The sequence below is a fragment of the Sus scrofa genome, chromosome 3 (assembly GCF_054392235.1).
Source record: "Sus scrofa isolate SSC_HxYL_T2T_F1_AM1 chromosome 3, Sscrofa_HxYL_maternal_Yorkshire_Landrace_v2.0, whole genome shotgun sequence".
Lineage (NCBI taxonomy): Eukaryota > Metazoa > Chordata > Mammalia > Artiodactyla > Suidae > Sus > Sus scrofa.
In genome coordinates this window covers 8,602,045-8,617,783 of record NC_139385.1, presented here as the reverse complement: position 1 = coordinate 8,617,783, position 15,739 = coordinate 8,602,045, and the positions used below count along the sequence as shown (strand labels likewise).

The following is a 15,739-nucleotide window of genomic DNA, read 5'->3' as shown; positions in this document are numbered from 1 at the left end:
TAAAGAGTACTTGATCTTGAGACTCAGTGGCCAGAGGCCCACTGAAGAATGCATTTGCAAAGTCCATGCCATGCTCTACTGGGCTCCTGGACGGTACATGCGGTACCTGCACTCCAGAGCCGTGGCCAAGGCATCTAAGACAGTAGTGATGTCAGGCACAGCCCCGCAGAGGGGAAGCACTACTTGTTCAATTTTCAGTGGTCCAGTGTGGTCCACATGAACTGTCTGGGGTTTTTACCAGGCACCCTGGGCTGTTGAAAGCACTACTGGTGGGGGGCAAGGGGGGGCGTCCAATTCCCACTCAGTGCAATGCCCACTCTTGGGGAGTTTCTCCTATCTCCTGAGGGCCCCCCCACCCCTGACCCAGGCAACTTATATTGCTTGACAGTTACTGCTCTTTAAGGAAAGGGCAAGCTTACCGGTTCCCGGTTGCTGTTTCCCCTCCCCCTCGGCTCTGGTTTGATTCACCCGGAAGCAGAATTCACAGATTGCAGAGCTTGACCTTGTAGGATGCTTGGTTCACAGTGTTCTCTGTATGGAAGAGATAAAACCTCATAGTCTCTGGGAGGAGAACAGCCAAGATGCAGTCCTGATCATGACTGTTTGCCCTCCGTAACAGTTGAGGAGGCGAGAAAACAGAGGGTGACCGTGTACTAGAATACATTCCACTCCAGGATTCCAGTATCATGGTTAGAAGACAGTGTATGCATTATAAAACCTAACAACATAAAAATAGTATGTACTGTTAAATGGGAGGGGAGGAGGATGTTGACTTCCTTACCTTTTACAGCTGGAGACTTATATATCTCATTTGACGCTGATTAACAAGCAATAAATGCATAAAACTATTTAAGTACAAAGGTAAATATTAAGAAAGATAATAAGATAAGCAACAAGGTCCTACTGTACCACATAGGAATCTATATTTAATATCTTGTAATAACCTAAAATAAAAAAGAATGTGAAGGAATATATGTGTGTGTGTGAAACTCAATCACTTTGCTGTAGACCAGCATCTAACACCACACTGTAAATCAACTATACTGAAAAACATTTAAATAATAAATACAAAAAAAGGAGGTGGAGGACAGGAAGATGGGAGAAGAGGAGGATACGATTTCATTGTTGCTCATACAAGGGAAGTAATTCAGAGAGAAACAGAATTACAGCTATAAGTTACATATTCTATACCAGTACCCACTAGTAATTTAATATTCCAAATTATGAGAAGAAATATACACAAAAGAAAGCATAGTCCAAACAATGAACGTGGTTTTTTTTTTCAGTTATAAAAGAGAAATCATGGGGGCAGGGAGTGGGAAAAAATGAGCTGTCCTATAAATAAAAATGAATTAAGCTCACCTACTTTTTAAAAAGACCTCAACATTAGCACACAAAGAAAAATCCAACTGTCCATAGAAAAGACACAGCTCAGACAAAGTGATTCAGAAACTTTTGATAGAGGATGGGATTAAAATGGCGGAACAGAAGGAAAGGAGCTCAACTTCTCTCCTAAAAACAAAATTCACAACTAAAGGCTAAGCAATCTTCAACCAAATAGACCAGAAACCTTAAAAAAAAAGATGTCCTACTCCAGAAGACAAAGAGGAGGCCACATCAAGAGGTGGGGTGGGGCAATTATGCGATATAAACAACCCCATACCTCCCGGGTGGGAAGCCCCACAAACTAGAAACTAACTGGTTCACAGAGACGCACCTACAGGATGAGAGCTCTGAGCTCCACATCAAACTCCCACGTGTAGGCTTCTGGCACTAGGAGAAAGAGCCCCTGGAGCATCTGGCATTAAAGGCCAGTAGGACTTGTGCTCAGGAACTCCATGGGACTGGGGGAAGCGGAGACCCTGTTCTTAAAAGGTGCACACAGACTTTCACGTGCACTGGGTCCCAGGGCAAAGCAAAGTCTCCATGGGAATCTGGGTCAAACCTGACTGCAGTTCTTGGAGGACATCCTGGGAAAACAGGGGTGAATACGGCTTGTTGTGAAGGAAGGACATTGGAAGCAAAGCTCTTGGGAATATTCAGCAGCCAGTATCTTTCTCTGGAGGTGGCCATATTGGGAAAATCTGGCCCGTCAGCACTGAGAAGCCCCAGAGCAAACAACAATCCAGGTGGGATCACAGACCCACCCCTCAGTAAACAGGCTACCTAAAGACCCCTCAGGCACACAGCCACCTCTAACCCCATCCAGAGACTAAGCCCCACCCACCGGAGGGATCAGAATCAGCTCCACCTACCAGGGGGAAGGCATCAGTCCCTCCCATCAGGAAGCCTACACCAAGCCCCCATACCGACTTCAGCTACATGGGGGGCAGACTACAACTCTATTATCTGTAAAAAGGTCACCACACCAAAAACCTATAAAAATGAAAAGACAGAGGACTTTAACTCAGATGAGGGAGAAAGGAAAACCCCCAGAAAATGAGCTAAGCCATGAGGAGATTCTCAGCTTCCAGGAAAAAGACTTTAGACTGTTGATGCTGAAGATGATGCAAAACATTGGAAATAAACTGGAGGCAAAGATGGATAACTTACAGGAAACACTGAGGAAAGAGATATAAGATATAAAACTTAAACAAGAAGAGATGCAAAATACAATAACTGAAATAAATCCACTAGAGGCAGCTAACAGCAGAATACAGAAGGCAGAAGAACAAATAAGGGAGGTGGAGGACAGACTAGTAGAAATTACAAATGCAGAACAGAAAAGAGAAAAAGACTGAAAACGAAGAGAGTCTCAGAGAACTCTGGGACAATGTTAAATGCACCAACATCTGTATTATAGGGGTGCCATAAGGAGAAGAGAGAGAGAAGGGGACAGAAAAAATATTGCAAGACATAATAGCCAAAAACTTCCCTAACATGGGGAAGGAACCACTCACTCAAATCCAGGAAGCACAACAAGTACCATATAAAATAAACCCAAGGAGGAATATACTGAGACACATATTAATCAAACTGACCAAAATTAAAAACAAAGAGAAAATCTTGAAAGCAGCTAGGGAAAAGAAACATAACATACAAGGGAACCCCAATAAGGTTATCGGCAGATTTTTCAGCAGAAACTCTGCAGTCCAGAAGGGAGTGTCATGATATACTTAACGTGATGAAAGGAAAAAACCTCCAACCAAGATTACTTTACCCAGCAAGGCACTCATCCAGATTTGAAGGAGAAATCAAAACCTTCACAGATAAGCAAAACATGAGAGAATTCACCAACACTAAACCAGCCTTACAACAAATAATAAAGGAACTTCTCTAGGCAGAAAAGAAAAGACAGCAACGGGAAACAAAAATACCACAAATGACAAGGCTCACCAGAAAGGTATATATACAGTAAAGATATGAAATCATCCATGCAAAATCATACCACCACCATCAGAAATCAAGAGAAGAGGTGGGTACAAATGCAGGACACTGGAGATGAATTTGCAATTAAGAGAACAACAACTTAAAACAATCTCATATAAATGTAGACTCTTATATCAAAACTTCAGAAAAACAACAAACCAAGAATTACCATTGATAAACAAATAAAGAAAAATCAACTCAAATACAACACTAAAGATAGTCACCAAACCAGAAGAGGAAGGAACAAGAAAAGAAGGGAGGAAAAAAAAAGAGCAACAAAAACAAATCCACAGCAATTATTAAAATGGCAATAAAAATATACACATCAATAATTACCTTAGGAGTTCCCATCGTGGTGCAGTGGTTAACGAATCTGACTAGGAACCATGAGGTTGCAGGTTCGGTCCCTGCCTTTGCTCAGTGGGTTAACGATCAGGCATTGCCGTGAGCTGTGGTGTAGGTTGCAGACGCGGCTCGGATCCCGTGTTGCCGTGGCTCTGGCGTAGGCCAGCAGCTACAGCTCCGATTTGACCCCTAGCCTGGGAACCTCCATATGCCACGGGAGTGGCCCAAGAAATAGCAAAAAGACCAAAAAAAATAATATTTACCTTAACTGTTAATGGACTAAACGCCCCAACCAAAAGACACAGACTGGCTGAATGGATACAAAAACAAGATCCATATATATGCTGTCTTCAAGAGACCCACTTCACTTGTAGGGACACATACAAATTGAAAGTGAGAGGATGGAAGAAAATATTTCATGCAAACAGGGATCAAAAGAAAGCTGGAGTAGCAATACTCATATCAGACAAAATAGACTTTAAAATGAGGAATACTTTAAGGAACAAAGAAGGTCATTACATAATGATCAAAGGATCAATCCAAGAAGAAGGCATAACAATTTTAAATATCTACGCACGCAACATAGGTTCACCACATATATAAGGCAACTGCTTACAACCTTAAAGGGACAAATTAACAATACCACAATGATAGTGGAGGACTTTAGCACCCCACTTACAGCAATGGACAGATCAACCAGAGAGAAAATCAACAAGGAAACACAGGCCCTGAATGAAGCATTAAACCAGATGGACTTAATAGATATTTACAGGATATAACAATTTTAAATATCTACGCACCAAACACAGGTTCACCACAACATATCAGGCAACTGCTAACAACCTTAAAAGGAGAAATCAACAATAACACAGCAATAGTGGGGGACTTTAACACCCCACTTACAGCAATGGACAGATCAACCAGACAGAAAATCAATAAGGAAACGCAGGCCCTGAATGATACATTAAACCAGATGGACTTAATAGATATTTATAGGACAATTCATCCAAAAGCAACAGAATACACACTCTTCTCAAGTGCACATGGAACACTCTCTAAGACTGACCACATCCTGGGCTACAAATCCAACCTCGGTAACTTTAAGAAAACTGCAATCATATCAAGCATCTTTTCCAACCACAACGCCATACAACTGGACAGCAACAGCAAGGGAAAAAACTGCAAAAAAACACAAACACGTGGAGACTAAACAGCATGCTACTAAACAACCAATGGATCACTGAAGAAATCAAAGAGGAAATGAGAAAATACCTAGAAGCAAATGACAACAAAGACACAACACCCCAAAACCTATGGGATGCAGCAAAACCCATTCTAAGAGGAAAGTTTATAGCAATGCAAGCCCACCTCAGGAAAGAAGAAAAAGCTCACATAAACAAGCTAACTTTACATCTAAAGCAGCTCGAGAGAGAAGAACAGACAAGACCTGAAGTTAGTAGAAGGAAAGAAATCATAAGGCTCAGAGCAGAAATCAATGAAATAGAAGCAAAGAAAACCACAGAAAAGATCAGTGAAACGAAAAGCTGGTTCTTCGAAAAGATCAGCAAAATCGATATACCCCTAGCCAGACTTACCAAGCAAAAAAGAGAGAGGACACAAATCAATAAAATTAGAAATGAAAAAGGAGAAGTAACACCGGACATCACAGACATACAAAGGATCATAAGAGACTACTACATGCAACTATATGCCAATAAAATGGAAAACCTAGAAGAAATGAACAAATTCTTAGAAAAGTACAATCTTCCAAGACTAAACCAAGATGAAATAGAAAAGATGAATGGACCCATCACAAGAACTGAAATTGAAACTGTGATTAAAAAACTTCCAACAAACAAAAGTCCAGGACCAGATGGCTTCACAGGCAAATTCTACCAAACATTTAGAGAAGAGCCAACACCTCTCCTTCTGAAACCATTTCAAAAAATTGCAGAAGAAGGGATACTCCCAAACTCATTCTATGAGGCCACCGTCACCCTGGTACCAAAACCAGACAACGACTCCACAAAAAAAGAAAACCACAGGCCGATATCACTGATGAACATCGATGCAAAAATCCTCAACAAAACACTCGCAAACCGCATCCAACAATACATTAAAAGGACTGCACGTCATGATCAAGTGGGATTCATCCCAGGGATGCAAGGGTTCTTCGATATCCGCAAATCCATCAGTGTGATACACCACATTAGCAAACTGAAGGATAAAAACCATATGATCCTCTCAATAGACGCAGGAAAAGCCTTTGACAACATCCAACACCCATTCCTGATTAAAAAAAAAAAAAAAAAAAAAAAAACCCTTCAGAAAGTGGGCATAACGGGAACCTACCTCAACATGATAAAGGCCATATACGACAAACCCACAGCGAACATCATTCTCAATGGTGAAAAGCTGAACGAATTCCCGCTGAGATCAGGAACAAGACAAGGATGTCCGCTCTCGCCACTACTCTGCAACATAGTTCTGGAAGTCCTAGCCACAGCAATCAGAGAAGTAAAAGAGATCAAAGGAATCCAAATTGGAAAGGAAGAAGCCAAACTATCACTATTTGCAGATGACATGATACTATACCTAGAGAATCCTAAAGACTCTACCAGAAAACCGTTAGAGCTCATCCACGAATTTGGCAACGTCGCGGGATACAAAATCAATACACAGAAGTCGATAGCGTTTCTATATACTAACAACGAAAAAGCAGAGAAGGAAATTAGGGAAGCAATCCCGTTTACCATCGCATCCAAAAGAATAAAATACTTAGGAGCAAACCTACCTAAAGCAACAAAAGACCTGTACTCTGAAAACTACAAGCCACTGACGAAAGAAATCAAAGATGACACAAATAGATGGAAAGATATACCATGCTTGTGGATTGGAAGAGTTAATACTATCAAAATGACTACGCTACCCGAGGCAATCTACAGATTCAATGCAATCCCTATCAAATTACCAAGGACATTTTTCACAGAACTCGAACAAAACACTTTAAAGTTTGTTTGGAAGTACAAAAGACCCAGAATAGCCAAAGACATCCTGAAAAAGAAACATGGAGCTGGAGGAATCAGGCTCCCGGACTTCAGACTACACTACAAAGCAACAGTCGTCAAAACTGCATGGTACTGGCACAAAGACAGACATATAGATCAGTGGAACAGGACAGAAAGCCCAGAATTAAACCCATGCACTTACAGCCAACTAATCTATGACAAAGGAAGCAAGACTATACAATGGAGAAAGGACAGCTTGTTCAATAAGTGGTGCTGGGAAAACTGGACAGCCACATGGAAAAGAATGAAATGAGAACACTCCCTAACACCATACACAAAAATAAACTCAAAATGGATTGAAGGCCTAGACATAAGACCAGACACTATCAAACTCCTAGAGGAAAACACAGGCCAAACACTCTCGGACATAAACGACAGCAACATCTTCTCAGATCCACCTCTTAGAGAGTATTGACAACAAAAAAGAAAAATAAACAAACGGGACCTACTCAAACTTCAAAGTTTCTGCACAGCAAAGGAAACCCTCAACAACACAAAAAGACAACCCACAGAATGGGAGACAATCTTTGCAAATGAATCGACGGACAAGGGATTAATCGCCAAAATTTATAAACACCTTCTGCAGCTCCATACCAAAAAAACAAACAACCCCACCCAAAAATGGGCAGAAGATCTAAACAGACAGTTCTCCAAAGAAGACATACAGATGGCCGAGAAACACATGAAACGATGTTCAGCGTCACTCATTATTAGAGAAATGCAAGTCAAAACCACGATGAGGCACCACCTTACACCAGCCAGAGTGGCCATCATCCAAAAGTCTACAAACAGTAAGTGCTGGAGAGGGTGTGGAGAAAAAGGAACCCTGTTACACTGTTGGTGGGACTGTAAATTGGTGCGACCACCGTGGAAAGCAGCATGGAGATTCCTCAGAAAACCAAACATAGAACTACCATTTGATCCAGCAATCCCACTCCTGGGCATCTATCCAGAGAAAACCACGACTCGCAAAGACACATGTATTCCAGTGTTCATTGCAGCACTACTTACAACAGCCAAGACACGGAAACAACCTCAATGCCCATCGACAGAGGAGTGGATCCAGAAGATGTGGTACCTATACACAATGGAATATCACTCAGCCATCAAAAAGAACGAAATGCCGGCATTTGTAGCAACATGGATGGACCTAGAAACTATCATGCTAAGTGAAGTCAGCCATACAATGAGACACCAACATCACACGCTTTCCCTGACATGTGGAATCTGAAAAATGGACAGACGGAACTTCTTTGCAGAACAGATGCTGACTCACAGACACTGAAAAACTTATGGTCTCCGGAGGGGACGGTCTGGGGGGGTGGGGGGATGTGCTTGGAAAGCCTGTGAAATCAGATTGTTATGATCATTACACAACTACAGATGTGATAACTTCATTTGAGTAATTTAAAAAATGGCAATAAGAACATACACACCAGGAGTTCCCGTGGTGGCGCAGTGGTTAACGAATCCAACTAGGAACCATGAGGTTGCGGGTTCAGTCCCTGCCCTTGCTCAGTGGGTTAACGATCCGGCGTTGCCGTGAGCTGTGGTGTAGGTTGCAGACGCGGCTCGGATCCCGTGTTGCCGTGGCTCTGGCGTAGGCCAGCAGCTACAGCTCCGATTTGACCCCTAGCCTGGGAACCTCCATATGCCACGGGAGTGGCCCAAGAAATAGCAAAAAAGACAAAAAGACAAAAAGACAAAAAAAAAAAAAAAAAAAAGAACATACACATCAATAATTACCTTAAATGTTAATGGACTAAACGCCCCAACCAAAAGACACAGACTGGCTGAATGGATACAAAAACAAGATCCATATATATGCTGTCTTCAAGAGACCCACTTCACTTGTAGGGACACATACAAATTGAAAGTGAGAGGATGGAAGAAAATATTTCATGCAAACAGGGATCAAAAGAAAGCTGGAGTAGCAATACTCATATCAGACAAAATAGACTTTAAAATGAGGAATACTTTAAGGAACAAAGAAGGTCATTACATAATGATCAAAGGATCAATCCAAGAAGAAGGCATAACAATTTTAAATATCTACGCACGCAACATAGGTTCACCACATATATAAGGCAACTGCTTACAACCTTAAAGGGACAAATTAACAATACCACAATGATAGTGGAGGACTTTAGCACCCCACTTACAGCAATGGACAGATCAACCAGAGAGAAAATCAACAAGGAAACACAGGCCCTGAATGAAGCATTAAACCAGATGGACTTAATAGATATTTACAGGATATAACAATTTTAAATATCTACGCACCAAACACAGGTTCACCACAACATATCAGGCAACTGCTAACAACCTTAAAAGGAGAAATCAACAATAACACAGCAATAGTGGGGGACTTTAACACCCCACTTACAGCAATGGACAGATCAACCAGACAGAAAATCAATAAGGAAACGCAGGCCCTGAATGATACATTAAACCAGATGGACTTAATAGATATTTATAGGACAATTCATCCAAAAGCAACAGAATACACACTCTTCTCAAGTGCACATGGAACACTCTCTAAGACTGACCACATCCTGGGCTACAAATCCAACCTCGGTAACTTTAAGAAAACTGCAATCATATCAAGCATCTTTTCCAACCACAACGCCATACAACTGGACAGCAACAGCAAGGGAAAAAACTGCAAAAAAACACAAACACGTGGAGACTAAACAGCATGCTACTAAACAACCAATGGATCACTGAAGAAATCAAAGAGGAAATGAGAAAATACCTAGAAGCAAATGACAACAAAGACACAACACCCCAAAACCTATGGGATGCAGCAAAACCCATTCTAAGAGGAAAGTTTATAGCAATGCAAGCCCACCTCAGGAAAGAAGAAAAAGCTCACATAAACAAGCTAACTTTACATCTAAAGCAGCTCGAGAGAGAAGAACAGACAAGACCTGAAGTTAGTAGAAGGAAAGAAATCATAAGGCTCAGAGCAGAAATCAATGAAATAGAAGCAAAGAAAACCACAGAAAAGATCAGTGAAACGAAAAGCTGGTTCTTCGAAAAGATCAGCAAAATCGATATACCCCTAGCCAGACTTACCAAGCAAAAAAGAGAGAGGACACAAATCAATAAAATTAGAAATGAAAAAGGAGAAGTAACACCGGACATCACAGACATACAAAGGATCATAAGAGACTACTACATGCAACTATATGCCAATAAAATGGAAAACCTAGAAGAAATGAACAAATTCTTAGAAAAGTACAATCTTCCAAGACTAAACCAAGATGAAATAGAAAAGATGAATGGACCCATCACAAGAACTGAAATTGAAACTGTGATTAAAAAACTTCCAACAAACAAAAGTCCAGGACCAGATGGCTTCACAGGCAAATTCTACCAAACATTTAGAGAAGAGCCAACACCTCTCCTTCTGAAACCATTTCAAAAAATTGCAGAAGAAGGGATACTCCCAAACTCATTCTATGAGGCCACCGTCACCCTGGTACCAAAACCAGACAACGACTCCACAAAAAAAGAAAACCACAGGCCGATATCACTGATGAACATCGATGCAAAAATCCTCAACAAAACACTCGCAAACCGCATCCAACAATACATTAAAAGGACTGCACGTCATGATCAAGTGGGATTCATCCCAGGGATGCAAGGGTTCTTCGATATCCGCAAATCCATCAGTGTGATACACCACATTAGCAAACTGAAGGATAAAAACCATATGATCCTCTCAATAGACGCAGGAAAAGCCTTTGACAACATCCAACACCCATTCCTGATTAAAAAAAAAAAAAAAAAAAAAAAACCCTTCAGAAAGTGGGCATAACGGGAACCTACCTCAACATGATAAAGGCCATATACGACAAACCCACAGCGAACATCATTCTCAATGGTGAAAAGCTGAACGAATTCCCGCTGAGATCAGGAACAAGACAAGGATGTCCGCTCTCGCCACTACTCTGCAACATAGTTCTGGAAGTCCTAGCCACAGCAATCAGAGAAGTAAAAGAGATCAAAGGAATCCAAATTGGAAAGGAAGAAGCCAAACTATCACTATTTGCAGATGACATGATACTATACCTAGAGAATCCTAAAGACTCTACCAGAAAACCGTTAGAGCTCATCCACGAATTTGGCAACGTCGCGGGATACAAAATCAATACACAGAAGTCGATAGCGTTTCTATATACTAACAACGAAAAAGCAGAGAAGGAAATTAGGGAAGCAATCCCGTTTACCATCGCATCCAAAAGAATAAAATACTTAGGAGCAAACCTACCTAAAGCAACAAAAGACCTGTACTCTGAAAACTACAAGCCACTGACGAAAGAAATCAAAGATGACACAAATAGATGGAAAGATATACCATGCTTGTGGATTGGAAGAGTTAATACTATCAAAATGACTACGCTACCCGAGGCAATCTACAGATTCAATGCAATCCCTATCAAATTACCAAGGACATTTTTCACAGAACTCGAACAAAACACTTTAAAGTTTGTTTGGAAGTACAAAAGACCCAGAATAGCCAAAGACATCCTGAAAAAGAAACATGGAGCTGGAGGAATCAGGCTCCCGGACTTCAGACTACACTACAAAGCAACAGTCGTCAAAACTGCATGGTACTGGCACAAAGACAGACATATAGATCAGTGGAACAGGACAGAAAGCCCAGAATTAAACCCATGCACTTACAGCCAACTAATCTATGACAAAGGAAGCAAGACTATACAATGGAGAAAGGACAGCTTGTTCAATAAGTGGTGCTGGGAAAACTGGACAGCCACATGGAAAAGAATGAAATGAGAACACTCCCTAACACCATACACAAAAATAAACTCAAAATGGATTGAAGGCCTAGACATAAGACCAGACACTATCAAACTCCTAGAGGAAAACACAGGCCAAACACTCTCGGACATAAACGACAGCAACATCTTCTCAGATCCACCTCTTAGAGAGTATTGACAACAAAAAAGAAAAATAAACAAACGGGACCTACTCAAACTTCAAAGTTTCTGCACAGCAAAGGAAACCCTCAACAACACAAAAAGACAACCCACAGAATGGGAGACAATCTTTGCAAATGAATCGACGGACAAGGGATTAATCGCCAAAATTTATAAACACCTTCTGCAGCTCCATACCAAAAAAACAAACAACCCCACCCAAAAATGGGCAGAAGATCTAAACAGACAGTTCTCCAAAGAAGACATACAGATGGCCGAGAAACACATGAAACGATGTTCAGCGTCACTCATTATTAGAGAAATGCAAGTCAAAACCACGATGAGGCACCACCTTACACCAGCCAGAGTGGCCATCATCCAAAAGTCTACAAACAGTAAGTGCTGGAGAGGGTGTGGAGAAAAAGGAACCCTGTTACACTGTTGGTGGGACTGTAAATTGGTGCGACCACCGTGGAAAGCAGCATGGAGATTCCTCAGAAAACCAAACATAGAACTACCATTTGATCCAGCAATCCCACTCCTGGGCATCTATCCAGAGAAAACCACGACTCGCAAAGACACATGTATTCCAGTGTTCATTGCAGCACTACTTACAACAGCCAAGACACGGAAACAACCTCAATGCCCATCGACAGAGGAGTGGATCCAGAAGATGTGGTACCTATACACAATGGAATATCACTCAGCCATCAAAAAGAACGAAATGCCGGCATTTGTAGCAACATGGATGGACCTAGAAACTATCATGCTAAGTGAAGTCAGCCATACAATGAGACACCAACATCACACGCTTTCCCTGACATGTGGAATCTGAAAAATGGACAGACGGAACTTCTTTGCAGAACAGATGCTGACTCACAGACACTGAAAAACTTATGGTCTCCGGAGGGGACGGTCTGGGGGGGTGGGGGGATGTGCTTGGAAAGCCTGTGAAATCAGATTGTTATGATCATTACACAACTACAGATGTGATAACTTCATTTGAGTAATTTAAAAAATGGCAATAAGAACATACACACCAGGAGTTCCCGTGGTGGCGCAGTGGTTAACGAATCCAACTAGGAACCATGAGGTTGCGGGTTCAGTCCCTGCCCTTGCTCAGTGGGTTAACGATCCGGCGTTGCCGTGAGCTGTGGTGTAGGTTGCAGACGCGGCTCGGATCCCGTGTTGCCGTGGCTCTGGCGTAGGCCAGCAGCTACAGCTCCGATTTGACCCCTAGCCTGGGAACCTCCATATGCCACGGGAGTGGCCCAAGAAATAGCAAAAAAGACAAAAAGACAAAAAGACAAAAAAAAAAAAAAAAAAAAGAACATACACATCAATAATTACCTTAAATGTTAATGGACTAAACGCCCCAACCAAAAGACACAGACTGGCTGAATGGATACAAAAACAAGATCCATATATATGCTGTCTTCAAGAGACCCACTTCACTTGTAGGGACACATACAAATTGAAAGTGAGAGGATGGAAGAAAATATTTCATGCAAACAGGGATCAAAAGAAAGCTGGAGTAGCAATACTCATATCAGACAAAATAGACTTTAAAATGAGGAATACTTTAAGGAACAAAGAAGGTCATTACATAATGATCAAAGGATCAATCCAAGAAGAAGGCATAACAATTTTAAATATCTACGCACGCAACATAGGTTCACCACATATATAAGGCAACTGCTTACAACCTTAAAGGGACAAATTAACAATACCACAATGATAGTGGAGGACTTTAGCACCCCACTTACAGCAATGGACAGATCAACCAGAGAGAAAATCAACAAGGAAACACAGGCCCTGAATGAAGCATTAAACCAGATGGACTTAATAGATATTTACAGGATATAACAATTTTAAATATCTACGCACCAAACACAGGTTCACCACAACATATCAGGCAACTGCTAACAACCTTAAAAGGAGAAATCAACAATAACACAGCAATAGTGGGGGACTTTAACACCCCACTTACAGCAATGGACAGATCAACCAGACAGAAAATCAATAAGGAAACGCAGGCCCTGAATGATACATTAAACCAGATGGACTTAATAGATATTTATAGGACAATTCATCCAAAAGCAACAGAATACACACTCTTCTCAAGTGCACATGGAACACTCTCTAAGACTGACCACATCCTGGGCTACAAATCCAACCTCGGTAACTTTAAGAAAACTGCAATCATATCAAGCATCTTTTCCAACCACAACGCCATACAACTGGACAGCAACAGCAAGGGAAAAAACTGCAAAAAAACACAAACACGTGGAGACTAAACAGCATGCTACTAAACAACCAATGGATCACTGAAGAAATCAAAGAGGAAATGAGAAAATACCTAGAAGCAAATGACAACAAAGACACAACACCCCAAAACCTATGGGATGCAGCAAAACCCATTCTAAGAGGAAAGTTTATAGCAATGCAAGCCCACCTCAGGAAAGAAGAAAAAGCTCACATAAACAAGCTAACTTTACATCTAAAGCAGCTCGAGAGAGAAGAACAGACAAGACCTGAAGTTAGTAGAAGGAAAGAAATCATAAGGCTCAGAGCAGAAATCAATGAAATAGAAGCAAAGAAAACCACAGAAAAGATCAGTGAAACGAAAAGCTGGTTCTTCGAAAAGATCAGCAAAATCGATATACCCCTAGCCAGACTTACCAAGCAAAAAAGAGAGAGGACACAAATCAATAAAATTAGAAATGAAAAAGGAGAAGTAACACCGGACATCACAGACATACAAAGGATCATAAGAGACTACTACATGCAACTATATGCCAATAAAATGGAAAACCTAGAAGAAATGAACAAATTCTTAGAAAAGTACAATCTTCCAAGACTAAACCAAGATGAAATAGAAAAGATGAATGGACCCATCACAAGAACTGAAATTGAAACTGTGATTAAAAAACTTCCAACAAACAAAAGTCCAGGACCAGATGGCTTCACAGGCAAATTCTACCAAACATTTAGAGAAGAGCCAACACCTCTCCTTCTGAAACCATTTCAAAAAACTGCAGAAGAAGGGATACTCCCAAACTCATTCTATGAGGCCACCGTCACCCTGGTACCAAAACCAGACAACGACTCCACAAAAAAAGAAAACCACAGGCCGATATCACTGATGAACATCGATGCAAAAATCCTCAACAAAACACTCGCAAACCGCATCCAACAATACATTAAAAGGACTGCACGTCATGATCAAGTGGGATTCATCCCAGGGATGCAAGGGTTCTTCGATATCCGCAAATCCATCAGTGTGATACACCACATTAGCAAACTGAAGGATAAAAACCATATGATCCTCTCAATAGACGCAGGAAAAGCCTTTGACAACATCCAACACCCATTCCTGATTAAAAAAAAAAAAAAAAAAAAAAACCCTTCAGAAAGTGGGCATAACGGGAACCTACCTCAACATGATAAAGGCCATATACGACAAACCCACAGCGAACATCATTCTCAATGGTGAAAAGCTGAACGAATTCCCGCTGAGATCAGGAACAAGACAAGGATGTCCGCTCTCGCCACTACTCTGCAACATAGTTCTGGAAGTCCTAGCCACAGCAATCAGAGAAGTAAAAGAGATCAAAGGAATCCAAATTGGAAAGGAAGAAGCCAAACTATCACTATTTGCAGATGACATGATACTATACCTAGAGAATCCTAAAGACTCTACCAGAAAACCGTTAGAGCTCATCCACGAATTTGGCAACGTCGCGGGATACAAAATCAATACACAGAAGTCGATAGCGTTTCTATATACTAACAACGAAAAAGCAGAGAAGGAAATTAGGGAAGCAATCCCGTTTACCATCGCATCCAAAAGAATAAAATACTTAGGAGCAAACCTACCTAAAGCAACAAAAGACCTGTACTCTGAAAACTACAAGCCACTGACGAAAGAAATCAAAGATGACACAAATAGATGGAAAGATATACCATGCTTGTGGATTGGAAGAGTTAATACTATCAAAATGACTACGC

The 15,739-nt window shown here is 41.1% G+C and overlaps 1 long non-coding RNA gene across 9 annotated transcripts in view; it reads right to left on the bottom strand.

Moving 5' to 3' along the window:
* LOC110259881 (uncharacterized) overlaps nt 1-15,739 on the bottom strand; it is a 91,292-nt gene that overhangs the window by 8,945 nt on the left and 66,608 nt on the right. For all 9 annotated transcript variants that reach the window (XR_014840188.1, XR_002342301.2, XR_014840185.1 and 6 more), the window contains exon 4: nt 420-531. This is a non-coding gene — a long non-coding RNA (uncharacterized LOC110259881). The remainder of the gene's footprint in view (nt 1-419; nt 532-15,739) is intronic.